Here is a 6,920-nt window from a genome sequence, read left to right on the forward strand (position 1 = left end):
CTGAAACATCTGGAAGTACAAATATTTCTGTGTCCCAACAACGAAGAAGTAGCTTGTCGACGCTGCATGAGCTGCTCTCCCTCTCTGTCGCGCTCCTCGACCTCTCGTTTCTACTGCCACCACCTCAACAGAGAGGAGCAGACACACAGGCAGGAGAAAAGCGTCTCCCCACAGATCATCACACAAGGTGATGGTCTTTTCAACTTCATTGTTGCAGAAGAAGTGACGCCCACTTTCCCAGGGAGACATAAACAGCTGTGAATAGAAAAGAGCAGAGGAGCACAATCACTTAGAGAGTAGCCTGGCTGAGGGGAAGAAGGAGGTGAAATGCTGCCTCCATTTTGTTTAGAGCATGTGGCCAGGAATTACACACTGTATGTTTAACTTATTGTTAAATGCAGTTGTTTATTTTGGTTGTAATTCCTGGTGTGCTCTGTGTTACAGTGATTCAGGGCCAGAACAGCTGGGGAGTGACTTACACCTCTACTCAGATCTGTGCCTTAAAAGGATCAACAGTGGAAATAAGCTGCACCTACAGATACCCATCCAGAATAAATGACAGTGATACTAAAGTTGAGGAAACATTCTGGTTTACTCAACTGCAAGATAAAAAACATGTGGATCTGAGAACAGACTCAAGATACGCAGGTCGTTTGCAGTACAGTTGTTCTAACAACATCTGCACTCTGAGAATCACAGACCTGAGAGAGAGCGACTCAGCTGAGTACAAGTTCAGGTTCATAACAAACCAACCAGGTGGGACATATACTGGTTCACCTGGAGTCACTCTGTCTGTCACAGGTAACATTTTCATCTGAATATTTATTAGTTTAGCTTCAAGTGACAACAAGATGACTTGCATCTGTGTGTGTTGACAGTTCACTTTAAAATGAAGATTTCTGTTCCTTATTCACATATTCAGATCTCCAGGTGCAGGTGAGCAGATTACAGGTCTACCAGTCTTATATCTGGGCAGAGATGAATTGTCACAGCAGTTGTCGTCTACATGATCAGATTAACTACCTCTGGTTTATCAAGGGAATGTATGTTAACAAAGGAACATCTTATTCATGCTACTTGTATCCTGAAGACACTGTTTCCTGTGCTGTAGAAGGATATAAGGACTTCTCTTCTCCTTCAGTGTGTGAGTTTACATTCCCTGACATGACACCAACAAGGTCGAGCTTTTAACCTATTGTACTGTACATATGCTGCATGTTACTCAGTGTAGAATTGGATAAAACCAAATCATTTACCCACGATATTGTAGACATGTTACATAATAATTTCTTATTTCCTCTCTTCACTACAAAAGCACTGAATATTTTGCAAAATAACATTTGTCATCATGTCATTGGTTCACAAAATATTGTGACCACCATCATAGACATTCTCTGATTGTGTTTATTCTGCAATCTTGACCCTTAATTTCAGATGCAACATCCTTCTACCTTGGTATTTCAAATATGAGCCCTACAGTAACATGATATCTTGGAATGGCGTATAAATAGCACGCCACTTTTAAAGACACCTTAGATGCACCCTAATTGCCAATGCACACACACACTTTACAGAAACTGCAGTCAAAAAAATGAATGAAAGAAAATTATCGAAGAAACTTCTTAAAGACGTGAAGATTACCTCTCCTTCAGCGTGTCTTTCCACCACTGCTTCAGTAACAAAGTGTGCAATTAGAATTCAAGGTACAGGACACCATGTAGTTTCTAATACAAGAGGAAATCAAGCCACTCATTGTGTTTGTTAGAAGTTAGAAAGGAAAACAATGATACAAAACAACATCATACTGAACTTCTGCTCTATCCCAGAAAAGTGTGTAATATATCATTTTATACATTTTTTTGTTTGGAAGACTTTTTATAAGATGCACTTTTCAGGCAACACCCGGGAGTAACAAATATTTCTGTGTCCCAGTGATGATAAAATATGATAAATACCTGATAAAATTCCAGTTGAGCAGTTAGATAGATGCATGATTATGAACTGTTATGTCAATAACTGCAGATAATCAGTCAGATAATTGAGCTTGTCCAGGTCTCCTTTCCACAAATCATATCAGTAGTTTGATCCTCTTTGTCTTATTAACTGAATGTTAAATGAAGTTATTCATTTTGATTGTTATGTCTGATGTGCTCTGTGTTCCAGTGGTACAGAGCCTGTTTGGCTGGGGAGTGACTTACAATTCTACTCAGATCTGTGCCTTAAAAGGATCAACAGTGGAAATAAACTGCACCTTTAGATATCCATTCCTTATTAATGACGATTATACTACAGTTGAAGAAACATTCTGGTTTAAAGGTGATGAAACTGTGGATCTGAAAACAAAGTCAGAGTATTCAGGTCGTGTCGAGTATACCTGTAATGAAAACTTCTGCTCTCTGAGAATCACAGATCTGAGAGAGAGCGACTCAGCTGAGTACAAGTTCAGGTTCATAACAAACCAACCAAATGGGACATATACTGGTTCACCTGGAGTCACTCTGTCTGTCACAGGTAACATTTTCATCTGAATATTTATTAATTTAGTTCCAAGTGTTCAACATCTTATGAAGGTTATTGTGTGTGTGTGTGTGTGTTGACAGTTCAGTCTAAAATGAAGACATCTGTTCCTCTTTTATTTATAGATCCTTCTAGTTCGGTATTTTCCAATATGTGCCTTAGATGGACCCTCAAACCACACACACACACACACACACACACACACACACACACCTTAAAATGTCATGAAGATTACCACTCTCTTTTAAACGTCTTCTTTGCATTAGTAATAAAGTGTCCAACATGACAACATGTAATTTCTGATACAGGAGGAAATCAAGCTGCACCTCCACTTTGAGTTTGTATGAAATATTGTCCATTTAAAATGCTCCACTGTGAAAACTCAACCTCATACTGAAATTAAATGTTAAATGTGTTCTTGTTTTCTCCTCCAGATGCTCCAAAGCTTCCCTCTGTGTCACTGAGTCCCTCTGCTGAGATAGTGGAGGGCAGTTCAGTGACTCTGACCTGCAGCAGTGATGCTAACCCAGCAGCTAAATACCTGGTACAAGAAGAATGGAAATCCAAACCTTCATCCTCTAAGTAAAGAACCACAGCTTGTCTTCAGGTCCATCCAGTCCTCTGACTCTGGAGAATATTACTGTGTAGCAGAAACAAGCTGGGGAGGAAGACATCTGAATTTGTCTTTATCAATGTGAAATGTGAGTAAACTGCAGCTAACTTTAGGATCATGCCATTTTTCTATATGGGGGTGCCCAACGTCTGATTTTACATAGAACTAGAACTTTTTCCAAATACATTTAGCTGGAAAGAAAAGTACTTCCTGGATTTTGTTACATGGCATCATTTTTTGAGTTGTAGGAAGGACTACCTTTTTTAACCCCATGCAATTACATTACAGTATCAACATGAGTCATCTGCAGAAAAGTATAAATATATGTATTGTAACCCTAACCCTGGGTCGTCAGTGCGCATGTGTAGTGTATTGTGTATGTGTGTAGTGGCAGAGGAGGAACACTTGCTGAAGAGACCAGTGGGGTGGGGTAGCCTAACCTGGCCCAGGGCCCTGTGGCAGGTGCTGTCCAGAGCTCATTATCTATGCGTACACAACCGCAGTAAAAACAATAAGGTTACTTCAGCTGACTATTCATTCAGCAGCTAACTCCAGGCAAGCAAAGCAAAACAATGTAACCACATCAAAAATCACACACACAGTTGCAGTTCAGTTAAGTTCATGGAGAGAAGGAGGTGTCATTTCACTCACCCTATTTGAAAAGGAAGGGCATTCTCCTGTCTGTCATGGTGGCGAAGTGGTCAATAACCAAGTTATAGAATTTCCCACTGCAACAGAGTCAACTGAAGTTTGGCGCTACCAGCTAGCCACTCTGTACGGATGTAGTTTTCCTCACTAAACGTCCGAAACCCCTTTTTCCTCTCCAGGCCAGCTCCAGTTTTGGCGTTGGTCTTCCATCAGATTTAATCTTAAATTGCTGCTGTAGTGGTAGTTTAATAAAGCTATTTATTATAACTAAACCTCCAAATCTCCACCCTCCATAACTGCACCAGCTAAAGTTGCTAACAGCTCCCGTTATTTCATCTGAATGACGTTGATCGCATGCTGTGATTTGACAGGCGTGAAGTCAGACAGCGGCTGGCTTCCCTTGGCATCATCCTGACTAATCACAGATAGGCAGTGGCATGACAGTGGCCTCGTCTGATTGGTTAATCATTTACTTTTTTTTCACAAAGGGATGCCAACTCTGCCTGGTCTCCCCCGTGTAGTCAGACTGCAGGTCAGTCTACGGTGGTGCAATATAGTGTTTCACCACACATCCAACGCATTTAGAGGGACGCTGTTTCACTTGTTGTAAAATACTCAGTGAGAAATGGGGAAGAGATGATAGTAACAGTTCATAAGATTTATCGAAAATAAAAACATTGTGTTTTTATTTAAATGAGAAATAGTCTGATAAAAACAGGGGAAGCCTGGCTTCCCTTGGCCTCTGGGAGAAAACGCCACTGGAAGAGACGGAGTCCCAGCTTCATTGGTGTTGCGCCGAGTTGTCCGCACCTCGCGGGCTTTCGGATAATTTATCACCGTTGATGAACCACACAAAGAATATTACATTGTTTTTAAATAGCCGGCTATTTTAGACCCACGAGGAACCGTGATGTGCATTCAGTTGTCGGCAGCACGGCATGCACACAAAACTCTGCACAAGACCAGTGAATGACAGGAGAGAGAGAGAGAGAGAGAGAGAGAGAGAGAGATCCTTTGTCGGGGAAAGCCCTACTCCAGTTTTTCCAAAATATTTCAACATGTTTGGGTGATATAACTCACCTACGTTTTCTCTAAAACATGTATGAGGGACATTTTTCTGGTCTCTTCTTCGATTTTAATGAGCATAATTCAAGTGGTCCCAACACACAGCTCTGCCTGCTGCCAGTCACAAAACCACCTCCAAAGTTTAAGATCCCTCATACACATAACTCTTACTCTTTTCAACACAACACAAACAAATTTCAGAAGTTTTCTGATAATCTGCTGTGGTTGGATGGATCAGCAAGGGTGACGAGGCTGATACAGATCTGTGTTGGGACTTTGTCACAACACTAAAGACAAAGACTAAAGAGCTGGTTGTGGATCTAAGGAGAGCCAAGGCACCAGTGACCCCTGTTTCCATCCAGGGGGTCCCTGTGGACATTGTGGAGGATTACAAATACCTGGGAGTGCACATGGACAATAAACTGGACTGGGCCAAGAACACTCAAGCCCATCTACAGGAAGGGCCAAAGCCGTCTCTATTTTCTGAGGAGGACAATGTCTCCCACCCACTCCATGACTTGCTGCTCAAACACAGGAGCACTTTTAGTGCAAGAGTCATTCCCCCAAAATGCACCACAGAGCACCACAGGAAGTCATTCCTGCCTGTGGCCATCAAACTTTATAACTCCTCCCTTTAAGTTTCTGACACTTAGTCAGTTATTAAACTAGACCTCATTACTTATTTTCTGTCCAATATTACCTGTTTAATAAGTAAAGTGCAATATTCTCTGCTGCTATTTATTCACTTGCCCTTTTTGGTTCACCATAATAACTCTTAATAATGTAAATATTGTACATACCCACACACCTTTATATTGGTCTTTTTTTTTATATTTATACTATTATATTATATACTCTTTATCTATCTGCCTTTGACAAGTGCAACTGTGACAAAAGAATTTCCCCTCGGAGGCAATAAAGTATTTCTGATTCTGATATCTGTCCTCATTTCTTTCTCCTCCAGATGCTCCAAAGCTTCCCTCTGTGTCAGTGAGTCCCTCTGCTGAGATAGTGGAGGGCAGTTCAGTGACTCTGACCTGCAGCAGTGATGCTAACCCAGCAGCTAATATACCTGGTACAAGGAGAATGAAGACTCACCAAAAGCATCAGGACAGAACTTCACCATCACTGACTTCAGAGCTGAACACAGTGGGAATTATTACTGTGAAGCCCAGAACAGAAGAGGACGTCATAACTCCACCTTACATCTGATGTTGTGGCAGGTGTTTTTCTACATTCACCTGTATACACAGATGTTTACTGCACCAGACCTGATTCACATATTAATATGTAAAAACCAACACATTGTCACTCCTATAGCTGGTACAACGGAAATAAAATTTCAGACTGTTTTTCTGTAGCTGTGACTACAGACAGTATCAACTGGCAAAATGACTTCCCAATCTAATCGTACAAGTAAGGTATATCACATATATATTTTTTTATTTCTAGGGAATTCAACAATAGTCATGAATATCATCAGGTTGACTCTGGTGGTCTTGATGCTGATTCCTCTGCTTCTCCTGAATCTGTGGACGAGGTAAAACAATCACAATCCATCAGTTCAGTCACCGCTCTTTTATTCTTCAAACTTCCTTTAGTTTTAGTGTTTTGAATTTCATTATTGTTAAAATTTCTATTTGTTGTTGTTGGACTCAATCCAGGAAGAAGAAAACTCGAGCTCCACCTCTGAAACAAATGAACATGTAGAGATGATAGAGGTGAGAGAGAGGTACTGTTGACAAAATGTCCCCTAAATCACAGTTATAATAACTTGACTCATAAATGCTCTGGAAAGTGTGAAGTGAATTTATGTTTGAAATACAACTTGCTGAGTAGAAACCAGTAATACGTTTACTTGTAAACGTGACTGAATACATTTTTGATCAAATCTAATTATATGCAGGTTTAATGAAAGAGGTCCATTGAGCTTCATTTTGTCGTCTCTCCCATCAGTTAGACTCTGATCCTGCGTATGTCAGTGTCTCAGACTTTAAGAGCGTCACTGCAGCACAGACAGAAGACACAGAGCAGCAGGAAGACATGGTGTGAAGTCCAGTCAGGTTAGAGCCTCCTG

At 40.8% G+C, this 6,920-nt stretch overlaps 1 pseudogene; it reads left to right on the forward strand.

Annotated features, from left to right (window-relative positions):
- Nucleotides 1-261: 261 nt before the first annotated feature.
- Nucleotides 262-5,928, forward strand: LOC119884614 (annotated as a pseudogene).
- The last annotated feature ends 992 nt before the right edge of the window (nt 5,929-6,920 follow it).

The sequence above is a fragment of the Micropterus salmoides genome, unplaced genomic scaffold (assembly GCF_014851395.1).
Source record: "Micropterus salmoides isolate LMB-PRFRI ecotype aquatic unplaced genomic scaffold, ASM1485139v1 Ms_hic_scaffold_3589, whole genome shotgun sequence".
Taxonomy (NCBI): domain Eukaryota; kingdom Metazoa; phylum Chordata; class Actinopteri; order Centrarchiformes; family Centrarchidae; genus Micropterus; species Micropterus salmoides.